The sequence below is a fragment of the Heterocephalus glaber genome, unplaced genomic scaffold, assembly GCF_053883595.1.
Source record: "Heterocephalus glaber isolate CG9 unplaced genomic scaffold, H.glaber_assembly_v1.0 deba00001550, whole genome shotgun sequence".
In the NCBI taxonomy this organism is placed as follows: Eukaryota; Metazoa; Chordata; class Mammalia; order Rodentia; family Bathyergidae; genus Heterocephalus; species Heterocephalus glaber.
The window spans coordinates 6,026,133-6,040,678 of NW_028258343.1; positions in this window are offsets into that span (position 1 = coordinate 6,026,133).

Below are 14,546 nucleotides of genomic sequence, written 5' to 3' on the forward strand. Positions count from 1 at the left end.
CTGACTGTTCATATTTTTACTTTTTATTTTGACATAAAGTCTTCTAAGTTGTTAAGCTGCCTGAGCTGGGCTTGGAACTTGGCATCCTCCCACCTCAGCCTTCCAGATTGCTAGGATTCCAGGCCTGCACTATCAGGCTGGGCTTCTGTTTTAATATTCATGTAATTCTGATAGATGACAGAGCTTTGATTCTGTGAGTCTGTAGCAGTAGAAAAGAAGAAACACATTTAAAACTCTGAAGTAAAATTGGAAAATCACTTTTCATGTGTAGGTATTTGTACATAGCAAGTGGGAGGAGTTGTGAAAAAGGATAAGTAGGAGGACAAATGACTGGGGGTTTGGGGATGGATATAGAGCTGGCACTAGTCTCTGTGTATCAGTATAGCCTACTCTAGAAAGATGGGATTCAAATATGGCTTCATTATCTTTTGTGGCTGAGGATCTATGTCATATTGATAGAAATTGTTGTCTTCCATGAAGACACTTTTCTTTGCTCTTATGAATTATACAACAATTCTAGAATTTATTTAATCACAAAAGAACAGGTAGGTACTTGCTTCCAAGAGAAGGTGAAATCTCTTTATTCCATTTCTATTTCTTGCTGTAATATATCCCCATCAAGGGGCTTTCTCCACACTTTGTGGATAGTTGCCTTCTCTAAGCCAGTGTGGTATTATCCACCAATACAGTGGCAGGACTGGCGCTCCATGCTTTATATCCAAGATTAGAACTCACATTTAAGGTCTGGGGATTTAGCTCAGTGATGCTGTGCCTGCCTTGCAAGCACAAGGTCCTGAGTTCCATACCCATTACTGGGGAAAATCCCCCCCTCACATTTAAGAGCTACATTTTGGACATTTTTCTGCAAAGAAAACTATATGCCTAACTTGCTGGGTTCTTAAGCCCTTCTGACTGCATGTCACAGTAGAATCAGCATCTTTTCTATCTCCACCACCTCACCTTTAAAAGACGAAGGCCCTTGTATTGAACAAATATTGTTATTTTTTACTGGGATTATTTAGTAACAGGGTTGCTTTGTTCTTTCTTACCATTTAGCCGTTGATGACATGTCATGTATTTAAGAGTGAGAATTAGGATTTAAATATCTTTTTGCCCTCAAGACAGAGTTTACTATATATATGTTCAGGAAAAGACAACATTTGATAATGTTCTAAAAACTAGGGATAATTTTTCCTAGAATAGTTTGCCTGAGAAGAGACTATCATGGGAGGTTCACTCTAACTTACACAGTCTTTCATTTTTAGACCGCAGATGGTATAATATCTAAGGACGCCTTTAAAATAATGATCTTGACTCATAATTTAAAGAAACACCTCATTACACCAGTAACATCCTTGGTGGAGAAAGCGAATACACACACACACACACACACACACACACAAGCACAAATTTGCTTTAAGAATTTGTATTAGTCTGCTATTATTATAAACAGCTAAATTATGTAGAAATATTATAGGCAGTCAGAAAAGGCTAAGCCCTCGAGGCCAGGTTTCAAGATAAAAACGGAATGACCAGGCCTTCATGCCTCCCCAAGGGATAAGCAATATGCTATAACTGGTATTACCTAGTCTAATAAAGTCTAGATATACATCAGTCACCCTAGTGGGTGACCAGGACTTCTGATTCATCTCTTCCTAGAAAACATCCTCTTTCTTTCCATGTACACTTGCTGTGTGACCTGTTTCCCCATTCGATGAATATTACATAAGCAACTAAACTTGTAATCTTATTTGTTGTTCATAATTTTGTCCCACATTGTACTCACCTTGTGATTTTATACCCTCCTTGTGATTTTTGCTCTATAAAACTTTCTCTATGAAGTGGGGTCTACAGCAACCCACTTTAAGGTTTCTTCTGTCTCTCAGTAGGTATCTCTCTCAATAAATATTTCCTACTCTTAACCTCCATTGTTCCTTAGAATTCATTCTTCAATTTGGGGGAACATGAACTTGGTTTATCTGACATCTAGCAGGTTGGGAGTTACATTTATTCCCCCTATATCACTAGGACTGAGTAAACAAACTACTAAGTGTTTCATACAATAGAAATTGATCTTATCACAGTTTTGGAGTCTAGAAGCCTGAGATCAAACTTTCAGCATGTTTGATTTTTTTTTTTTCCCGTGGCTTCTTGGTCATCTCTCTTTCTGAGAGTCATGCTGCGTTTCTGATGCTTTCCTGTTTTTCTCTGCATTAGAATTTCCTTTTACTATAAAGACCCATTCATAGTGTATTAGGGCCTACCATCTTTAATCATCTCTTTAAGGACATTATCACTAAATATTGTTACATCTCAGTATGGGGCTTCAACCTATTATGGGGGGGGCTGTTGATTAATTCAGCCCATAACAATGATAGGAGAAAGTAAGGCCATGCAAATGAGAGACTGTTTGAACTACTTAAAGTATGATGTTACCGTGAGAGTTCTTAGAAGTGTCATGTAGAATGCTATTGCATGAGTCAAGATGATGAAACAATGAATATACTTCCTGGCTAATGTCATTATTGGATACTGACTCTTAGAATGATCTTGATTATATTATTTCATCATGGCTTTGATGAGATGATTTTTTTTGAGGATTCATTTTGGTCCATGAATACAGATTAAAGGAAAAAGAAAGAGGAGACAAATGAAATAATTGTGTGATTTAAATTTGTACTCAGCTTGATCCACTTGCTGAACAGATTATTATTGTCTATCAATACCAAATTATTTGCCCTTCTTCATTTTCTCTTAAGAGTTTATTCAGATGTACACAGCAAATGAAGGCTTGAAAAAACTAGGACTTTTCAACAATGAAATCAATTTGCTCTTCTCTTGATTGTTAAAGATAGACATTTGTGGGTGTAAAATATGGCACTTCACTATTTTAGTCATTTTATAATGTAATATGTACCTTGAACTTTTTAGTGCTAATTTTCTAGCTGTGGTTGTTCAGGGTTTTTATGACATGCAATGTTAATTATCTTTCATTGTAATAAACCAATAAAAAAGAAAAAAAAGGTAAAAGGCAAGGTCATGTAATCCAAAAATATAAGCTCTAAAGCCTCACTAGTTACAACTACTCAGGATCAGTCTCGATGATGAGGTGATGTGGGGAGTTTAGAAAGCTTCTTACATTCCACAGCCCTACGCTGGGACACAGCTAGCTTCCTCCACACTTAGATTAGTTGTCTGAATAAATTAGATTTAAAAGCTTTTGCTTATTGTTTTCTGTGTAAAAATATTACCATGCACTTGTAGTTCTTTAGAATTAGAATATATTGGGTCAGAGACTGTGCAATTTCATGTAGCAAATGAAAATGAAAAAATATGTTGAAAAGTGTTTATAGCCTAAGTAATCTTATCTATAATGTGCCCTACATTTTTCATTTCTTCTCCTTTCTTTTTAACTTTGAAAGGCAGAATGTAGGCTGGGATTCATAATGATATTTCCAGGCATAAAAACAAAGATGTTCTCTCTTAAGTAATTCAGCAAAACTAATAGATTTAAAGAAAACTAAAGAAAGTGTTTCCAGGGATGATTAATTTAATACCTGAGTAAAGTTTTAGTATGGATACAATTTTTCCACATCACTTCTTGCATAAATTTATTAGAAGAGATATCAACCAAAATAATAGTAAAACTTATAACATTAAAAACATGTGCTGGCTTTGCTTTTCATTTGCTTCTAAGAGCTGAATGCCCTTTGCAAATCAATGTCTTAAATCTCCATAGTCAGTGATTAATCTGAAGCAGGTATTAGTCTTCATTTCTTAAGCTGCAAAGGCTCTTGTGCCAGGAGGAGGCTTGACTGGGATCACGTAGGGAGTCCACAGAACTGAAAGGATTCAGAATTTTGGGCTCATAAATCAGTGCATAATTCTTTAGATAATATTATTTTCCAGCAAATGTAACTTGTGTCTTAACTAAAAATTTGCTCAGTTTTAAAGGTTTTATTCACTGAAATAGCAAGCAAAATGGAAAAATGCATAATGGCTCATTTACAGAACACTTCATATCCTGTAATTAAGACTCCGTGAATCAAACTGTATAGTGTCAGCTCTATTTCTTTTAGCAGATATCATTGGAAATGAGTTGTTTACCATCTGCTTCCGACTTTCACTTGAGGACAGCTCAACAATTCTATTGTCTGAAAATTATTCATACTTTCACATAGAGAGATCTGGCAAGAGTATCACACAATCATGTTATTTTTTTAATGCACTTGCTCTTTTGTGATTCAGTATCAGTGAACATAATTGTCATCTACTTACAGATATACTCAATAATATATAGTTTCAAATTACTCAAGTCATTTTAGCAGCATGCCTAATTTCCTAGAGTTTATTAAGTTTTGTCACTTTGGCAGCTGTGTTAAATCATGAACAAACTCTAATACATACTAATGTCAAGCAAAATTGTGTGAATTAAGTCTAGGATAAGGACACAGGTAGGCGTAGGCCTAGGTTGAGTGAAGAGATTACTCCTTGTCTCTCAGAGGTCCAATTCAATTTTCATTTAAGGCATCGTCAGCTAGAGAAAGCATGTGTATATAAAGGCTGGATTTTGTCTATGGATTAATAGGTGAAAAATCCTACAGTGAGTGCTTTGGTTTGCTGTAATTGCAACTACAGGACATTTCCATTCCAGGACCTGAAAAATGTAAACTGTTATTTACAGGTGCTTAATTTTACAATAAAAATAGAAGAAACTGTGTCATTAATATAGAAAAGTCATTAATGTAGGGAAAAAACAAATCAATTCTTCCATAATTGCTCTAGATAAAAATCTCATGCAGTTTTTATAATACATATGGATTAGATTTGAATGAGAAAGGTGATTTATGAAATATAGTATTGAGAATGAAAGTGCAAATCAAGATTTGTCACTATTTATATGAACTAAAATTCTTTTTTCTCACTTATTCATTAAAGCTATTGAGCTATGAATATATATCAATGATACTGAAGATTGGCTGGTTTTGAATTTTATTCTAAATGCCTCATTAATCCAGAGTCAATAATGATAATAATCTCCAGAGTCAATCATTGTATTAAACTCCACAGTGGTCAAAATGCTTCCTAAAATTGGGTATTATTGTGTAGTATACCTTACCTGCCAAGGAGATCTTGGCTCCTTAGTCCTTCCACAGAATGGGAAAGAAAAAAATATCACTCACTTTAATTGTACAGATGAAGATACATCAAAAGAGGCTAAGTTCTCTGGAATCATGCTTTGGTCTCCTGGTACCTCCTTAAATCACCCATTCCTTAAATTGCCTTTTGTAAGATAAATATTTGTGGAAGTTTGTAGCATTAATCAAGAAAAAGAAAACAAGAGAAACATATTTAGTAACATGATGGAAAAAGATCTATTATGCAAAAAATAAGCTAAACAAAGAGGAGTGTCCCGGCTGGAAGAAAGCCCTATGCATGCTTCAGGTGCTCTTTCCCCATATACCCTCATCTACCATGTGCAGCTTTCCTCATGGACTCTGTCTTCCATGAAAGGGCCTCATTGGCTCCTGGTGTTGGTGCATCTGCTTGGGCTGTGGCACCTGCTCTGGGTCGCAACTTCATTGTGCATATTCCTCACCCACTGCATCCTCCTCAGTTACTTAGACTCTAATTCTTACACTAAGTCCTTCCCTTGCACTGGTGTCCTCCTCATTGTATCTGTGACATAATGCAGGCTAGCCTGCTACAGCAACATCCTGCTCACTCCCTGGGCCTCTGACTCCCTGTGTGAGGTCATTACCCATAGGACATCATTATCACCTTCCTGGGACTCTTACAGCTGGTTTCTGGCTACTGCAGCTACCTTCCCATAGCCCCACTTCTCACTGTAGTTACCAACATTTTGTGCCCCACCTGGTGCACTTACTGTATTGATTAAAGTTCTCCAGACGAACAGAATCAATATATATCATGCAAGGTGATATATTAGATATGCTTACAGGATCAGAGGAGGGAGAGTCCATTGGCTGTCTGCTTGTGAGAGGGCCAGAGAACCCAGTAGCTGCTCAGTCCAAGAAGCTGGGAGCTCAGTGTGAAGAGACAACCCACAATGTGGGAAGAAATCTTCACCTGCTCTTCCTCAGACAAAGGCCTACTATCTCGAATCTATAAAGAATTTAAAAAGATCAGACCTCCCAAATTTAAAGACCCAATCTGAAAATGGACATCTGAAATGAACAGACATTTCTCAGACAAAGAAGTAGAAATAGCAACTAAACATATGAAAAAATGTTCAACATCACTGGTCATTAAAGAGATGCAGATGAAAACAAAGCTGAGATTCCACCTCACTCCAGAAAGAATGGCTGCTATCATGAAATCAACAAATAACAAATGCTGGGAGGGCTGTGGGAGAAAGAAGAACACTTCTCCACTGCTGGTGGGAGTGTAGACTGGTGCAGCCACTGTGGAAATCAGTATGGAGACAACTCAAGGAACTAGGACTGGAAGTCCCATTTGACCCAGCTATTCCCCTGCTGGGGATCTTCCCCAGAGAATTAAAAGAATCATACCACAGTGATATATGTGCACCCATGTTCATAGCAGCACGATTTGGATTTGTAATAGCTAAAACTTGGAAACAGCCCAGATGCCCATCAATTGGAGACTGGATAGAGAAAATGTGTTTTTTTTTAATATAATGGAGTACTGCTCAGCCATAAAGAATGGTTTATTAGAGACATTTATAGCTAAATGGATGCACATTGAGGAGATACTTTTAAGTGAAATAAATAGGACACACGTGTAAATACCGAATAGTTTCTCTAGTGTGTGAGAAGCTGAAAGTGTAAATAAGGACTACAAGGTATAATGGATAGTGTGAAATGGGAAGAAAAGGGGCAAAGGGGAAGGGGAAGTGGGAGGGGTAGGGGGAAGGAAAGAAAGGAATGGAATTAATGTGAGAAAATGAAAAAATGGAAAAAAAGTCTTTGTAAATAGGCAGGGATGGAGGGGTTGAAGGGAGGGCAGAGGAAGGGGGAAAAATAAGAACCAAGAGAGATTATGTAAAGGTGCAAATTTCCAATGATGAATGTCATTATATTGTATACCTAAAATGTACCAATGATTAGAATGAATAATCGATAATGCAAAATAGGAAGAAAAGGTCCAAAGGGGTAGGGCAGTGGGAGGGGCAGGGGAAAGGAAAGAAGGGAAAGGAAAAATGATGAGAAATGGAAAAAATGGAAATAAAGTCTTTGTAAATAGGGAAGGGTGGAGGGGTGAAGGGAGGGCTAGGAATGGGGAAAAAATAAGAACCAAGATGCATTATGTAAAGGTACAATTCCCAATGAGAAATGTAAATGTATTGTATACCTAAAATGTGCCAATAAAAGAATTTAAGGGGGGAAAAAAAGAAGCTAGGAGCTGCAGAATAAGAGCGATCAAGAATTTGAAGCCAGTTCGAGACCAAAGGACTGTAAGTTCCCTGGGGAGTTGCTGGTGTGAATCTTCACTGAAAGGCTTAGAAAACTGGAGTCTGATGTCCATAGGAAGGGGATCTAGAGATGAATTTTCTTTAGCAGAATGAAGCTTTATAAATCACAGGCTGACTTCTTTTTCTTCCTTTCCTTTCCTTTTTTTGTTTGTTTAGTTTTTTTTTGGTTTGTTTGTTTAAGACAGAGTCTGGCTATACAGTTCAGGATGGTCTTGGACTCACTATGTAGCCCAGGTTGGCCTTGAACTCGCAGCAATCCTCCTGCCTCAGCCTCCCAAATGCTGGGATTGTAGGAGTGTACCGGTATGCTTGGCTTTTTCCTTCCTTTTCATTCCATTTGAGTTGCAAGCCTATTTGATGATGCAACCCACATCGGGCCAGGTTTCCCCCTCAGTTTTCTGGTCCACATGGCAACAATCTCTGGACATTACCAAAGACACATCCAGAAATGTGATTCACTAAATCTGCTAGGCTTCTCATCATCCAATTTTACAATCACCATTAATCATCCCGTTTGGAATAGAATTTCTTGGGAAAGCAAAGGAAGAGGAAGAGAAAAAAGGAAGCTGAAACACAATTTTTTATTTCAATTTTTATTTATTTATTTATTTTGTACTGGGGATCAAACTTGGGACCTTGCGTTTGCGAGGCAGGCACGGCACCACTAATCTAAATTCCTGGCCTCCTGAAATACAATTTTTAAAATACTATTTCAGATAATTATGAATACCAGTATTTTATCTCTTAGCTACAAAACACGGAATTTTGATTTTGGACTCAAGGTCTATGTGTGAGTTTCAGTCTCAGGTTTAGCATTTAGAAAGCCAAGGACCAAAAGCATACTTCCCTTTAATTTCTGACATCCCTGAACTTGTGAACAATGATCAAAAAATTATGTTAGATCATGGTTAATCAGCATAAAAATACTAGTCACAAGAATATGCCATTTGGAGTTTTATTAAAATTTCATAGGCTAATATCTTATAATACCTTCAAGTATGGATAAGAATTCTAGCTGAAACTTAATCTACAAATCTTATTTGCTTTATATACTAAAAATCTATCAGTTGGGGAAATATTAAATGTCTATTTATTATTTCTACAATTAATAATTATTGAGGAAGTTAATAATTTATGTATAAATATAATTGAGCATTCTCAAATAAACAGGATATATTTTATATAGGATATATTTTATATCCTATTTATATAGGATATAGCTTATATTAGGTAGCATAGTGTTAAAATACCACCAGAACCTTATCTTTTATGAGCCTTATATCCACTTGCCTTTAGGTATGTATAAATGTTAATGAAATTTGAATAACAATCTATGCTGCATTGAAGCAGATTATATTATATTCTTTATTGCAATTTTTTTGCTAACATTTATAGCATTAAATACAATTTTACAATTTTAAAAATATATTTAAAATATATTTATTTAATCCCACTGGGAGCTGAAATGTGAAAAAAAAGAAGTCCTGTGTAGATGTTCTTTAAATCTAAAAGAAGGTGGTAAACATTAACCCTTTGAAAATTTATAAGAAAAAAATCATTAAAAGTGTGATAATACTCAGGATAAATCAATATTGATCAAGATATAATAAAGTAAATATATAGCTTAGAAATTTTTTTTTAGAAATGAACATATTATAGAAAAATAAGGTGTCTCCCAAATATCTGACTCTCTTGTGGCCCTTAAGGGGAAGAAAGCAGTTATTAGGATCTTTTTAGACCATGAATCCATACTGCTCACTGTGGGAACAATGTAATAGTTACAAGTGCTGAGGTATTATTGTGCCTGTACTACCTCCTCTATAACATTACAAATCAACTTTGGTTCAAAAAATGCACAGTTTCAAAATAAAAATTCAGATCCATTATTGTACTTAAAATTTATTCCCTAATAGCAATTTTGGCCTCTTTTCATTTAGCCTTTTAACATTCAGTTAAAATATGTATTAGTAGGGGGTACCTCTTAACCATACCTTTGCTTGAAATCTCTTTCAAAACACAAACAGATGCCTATAATTTTCTCCTGCCACAGGTTTGTCCCTGACTTAATTTGTGTTTATTTGGAGGGTGAAAATAGCATTGGATTAGTTCAGCTAAGCAATTTAGATAATATATTTGCTTTGCAAATTGTGTAAATGCAGGTATCCTCAGAGGATTTCTGATACCTCCTGCCTCTAGCCCCTTTCCAGAGGGTTTGTAACTCCTATGGAATGTATTGTTTTATGTGTTCATCCCAGCTTCATCCAGAAGTGCAGGGCACAGTCAGGGTGATGCTGAATCAATAACCCTGCTTTCTTTAGTACTTTATAAGAATTACTTTCTTTTATTGCATTTGGTTTCTTTGAACTTTCTCCATTTTCTCCTGAGCTTCTTGAATATATTAAGGTTTATAAAACACTGAAATCTGATGTTTGAAACCTAACTATGGGAAGGTTATACTGGCATCTTATAATAAATGCACTCTAGATGAGTGTAAGAGTTTAGTTTGGTTATCCTAAAATAAATTTAAACAGTAAATCCTTTTAATGTGAATTATTTTCTGAAATCTTTGCAAATCATTCAGCCATTTTATCCCTAAAGTGTTCATTTTTCAAAAAGTTGGGCATATAATGAGTCACAAAATTTATTGTTCTTCTTTCTATATTATATCTAATGTGTTAATCACAGTACTTACAGTACTTTTACTAGCACTATTTTACAAAAGAGGAAATTGACGCTTAGTGAAGCTATTATGTCTCAAAATGTGCTGGAACATATAGACATGATTTTGAACTTTGAAGGTCTCATTTCAAAGCTCAGGACTTTATTTATGTACTACTTGGAATATTGTTAGAGGAATCAGTAACGTGTAGTGGTTTAAATAATAGTGTATCTTAACTCTGAATGCTTAGATTTCTAATACCAAGAGGTTCCGAGGAAAGGTGCATCCTGAGTGGGTGAGAATGAATATACAATTTTGAATGGAAGAAAATGGAGTCTTTATTGTATTATTTCTTACTGTCTCTTTGTTTTTGTGTAACTACTTCTTTGCCTCGCTGTCTTTTTGTTTCTCTCACACCAATACAGGTCTACAGATGTATAAATGCAGACATGAAGATACTGTACATGTATAATACACACATGTTTTTGTTTGATGAGATATATATGTTTCCTAAACATAAAAGTAATATATAAAATGAAAGTAAAAAAGGAATGAAAATATGATAAAAGAGGAAGTGGTTGGGACAACACGGGTGATATTAACATCAGATGACTTTCAGAAGTTTTTGTATAACTTAGATTGTAATGTCTATATTTTGATGTTTACTGTTAGGAAATAACTAGGTTTTGAAATATGAGCTCTGAAGCTCAATTGCTTGCCTGCAAATCTTAATTCTTCCTCTTTCTGGTTACATTTGGCAATTTAGTCATTCTGTGTCTCACCTTCCTCAACGGTAAAATAAAGATAATCCAATAAAATCTATAGCATAAATTTAGTTGAGGAATAAATAACATTACTGTATGAAAAATATTACGGATAAAGCCTCATCCATGAAAACTAGTCTATAAGTGTAAGCATTCACTGCATGTAGGATGTTTTTTCTGGCTAGAGGTAATTTTTGTTTACATCTAACATATCCTTTTAAAGGAACAAATGGCTAATATTTATAGCTGTAGCTGACAACACAAAGCAGAATTTTATTTTTAACATTTAACTCGAGCAGAAATTAAATGTTGGTGTGGTCATTATCTCAGACAAATTGTTTTGGAAAACATTTACTAGGGCTTTTTAGGGACTGCTCAGTGTATCAGCCTTATTTCCTCCTAGAATTGTGAAGGGGGCAAGGAGAAAGGGTGAGAGGAAGAAAGCAGAGAGAGAAAGAGAAATGCCCAACTTGTCCTCCATTGGTACTGCATAGTGGAAAAGGTTTTGTGGATTTGTTTGGGCAAAGATGGCTGATTAAAATGAGGAAGGGATTCAGTTCAGGCTCCAAATTTGGTCTAAGGTATCTGTGTGGTGACCTTAGGATCTTCTTACATGCTAAGAAAGACATTCTTTTTCTATCATCACAAAATGGGTTCAATTCTTCTCAATAAAAAAGTAGCTGCAGACTCAAGTGGTGCATTTCTAAGCCTCTGGGTGGACCTATGTCTCTGGTAACTTGTTTGCTTTATACAACACTACTAGGCAAACTCAGTTTATTAAGGCTCAAGATAGGAAGAATAGATCAAATTTCTGAGAAGCAAAGATGAATTGATTGTACAAATGCTTAATGTATCAAATTTTGTAAAGTAAAAGACTGAGACTATAGAACTGAGTAAGGGGTAGGCTGTGTAGTTTAGAGAAAAGATGCGACAAATCTCTTGATAAACATTTTGAATCAGCAGGAAATAATTTGAACATAAATTGAGTTTGGATGAAAAATGTTTAAGACTATAAAATGAAAATGTATTTACAGGTAAAGATACATTTATGATACAATATAAAAGAAGGCTTAAGGGAGATGTTTAATTAACAGTTTTTTGGCCTTTTCTTCTTCTAATAGAAGTTTATAGGCTTTGTGTCTACTTTTAAATTCTACTTTTGCCCAATCCAACAAGTTTCCATATATAATATTTTAATTTTAATTGACTTCTAAATATCTTCAAGTTTTCTATATGATTATTAGTTGACTACTGCTTTTGGGAGAGATGTTTTAAAATATTCAAAAGTATTCCTTGTCTCTAACATTTGATGTCTTTAGCATGGTGTAGTGGCAACCAGCAGCTACTCAGGAGAATGAAACAGGAGGATTACACGTTCAAGCCCAACCTGGGTAACTTAATGAGGTCCTCTCTCAAAATAATTACAATTTTTAAAAATGGTTGAGGTGTGAGCTCAGTACTATGGTGTTTGATTCACATGTGCTATGAACTTTGGATTCAATCTTCAGTACCACAAAAAATTAATTTTAAAAAGATTTGTTTTCATTATTGATGTTTTTTACAATATCAGTGATAATGATTTTCACTTCAGTTTTTCTGTTGTGATAAATCATGGTCTGCATGGCACAGAACTCACCATGTATAACTAAATTGTCAATTTTCATAATATGCGTGAGACAAATGGTAATTTTCTAGAGTTCTATATAAGTCTATTTTATAAGGCTAATTAATTATGTCAAATCTTTTATATTGTTACTAATTTCTGTTGTTTCAAATACTGATTACTAGAAGAGAGTTAAATTCTCTTATTAAAACTGAATCAATTAAGCTTTTCTTATATTCAGTCACTTTTTGCTTTACAAATTCTGAATCTAGGTTTAGTACTTCAGATAAGTTTAGAATTGTTTCGGCTTCTGATGGATGCACAATTTTCATTATACATTGGAATTCACTATTCCTACTGAAGCCGCACTTTACCAACTGTTTTTTGTTTACTGTTTTCTGATATAACATTTTCATAATTTTATTTGAAAATGTGTGTTTTTAGGAGTAACTCATAAATAACATAAAGATGAAGTTTTTCTTTTTAATTCCAACTTGAACATCTTTGTTTATTAATGCTTGACTTGAGTCAACTTACTTTCATTGTGACTTCTGTTATATTTTGAATTATTTTTACACGAATCTGTTCATATGCTTTTTTGGGTTCTTTTGCTCACCTTCTGCCTTCTTGGGATTTTACTAATTATGGCTGCTGTTACTGCTGCTGCTATTATTGTTGTTATTACTCTTTCTTATGCCAACTTCAGTTTGGAACATGTATTTTTATAATTTAAACAAAATAAACTTAAAGCTTAAGTCTATTCTTTTCCTGCACAATAAAAATATTAAATAACTTTTGAATTCTGACCATGCACCCACATAACACATGTATTAAGCCTTGTGTAGGATGTTAACCTAGTTTTTCTTTATTTCATTCATGAAACTTTGATATTATTTCACATAATGTGTGATTATTTATATTAACTGAATACATAATATCTTTGTTGTCATTCCTTCTTTTCACTGATATCTTCTTTTAGGGATACTTTATTTGTTTTTAAATTATATCTTTTACAATTCCTACTTGTAAATTTCTGTTGTAAAGTTCTATTCTTGTTTGGGTATCTGAAAACACTTTTACTTTACCTTTGCTTTTGAATAATACTGTAATGGACCTTAAAATTATGATTTTTTTCTAAGAAAATATATCATTATATCATTTTATGTCTTAAAGTTTTGTTATGCACCATTCTAATTTGTATCTCTTTTAGGCAGTCTATTTTACATCTATTTTTACTATGCCTATTTGTCTTTTTTTCTCATTTTACTACAACATTTTTGAGATGGGTTAATTTTTAACCTGTTTGAGGTTTGTTGTGCATTCTGGTTTAAATGCTCACTTATTTTTTTAATTTATGGAAAACTCTAAAATGTTTTATATCTTTCCTATTATTTCTTTTCTTACTAAATATCTGTTTAATTAATAAGCCTTTTTATTCTATCCTGTTGGGTTTGTAATTTTTACCATGTTTCTTTTTGCTCTTTTTTGTATAAATTTTTTGCATAGCTAATCTATCTTTCAGTTTATTTTTATATACTATATCTTCTGTTTAACATTATTGCTAGCTTTATAACATTAATTTTAATGATTATTATCCCGAATACATATTTTTAATATTTTATTTCTAGTCCCAAAATTCTGTTTGAATTCATCAATGCTAGAATTAACAGGTTGATTGTGACATATGTATACCATGGGTTAGTATAAAATAATAAAAGTGAGTTGATTATAGCTATAGTTATGAACATAAATGAGTTTTAAAAATAATAATGTTGAAAAATAAACAAAAATCACAAAACAAATAAAATGAAATCCTATGTATATAAATATTAGATATAAGCAAAGCTAAATGCTATATTATGAAAAGTGAGTAAGATGAAGGGAATAACTATTCTATAAGTCAACACAGTGGCTATTTATAGAGAAGAGAAAAGAATTTTTATTTTTAAAGGTCACACAAGGACACGTGTTATTGGGTGGTGGGTGCATAGATATGGACTCATACATTTTATAGCTCTTATGAACAGTCTCTATGCCATTATTGAAAAAATATTTCTGGGGAGG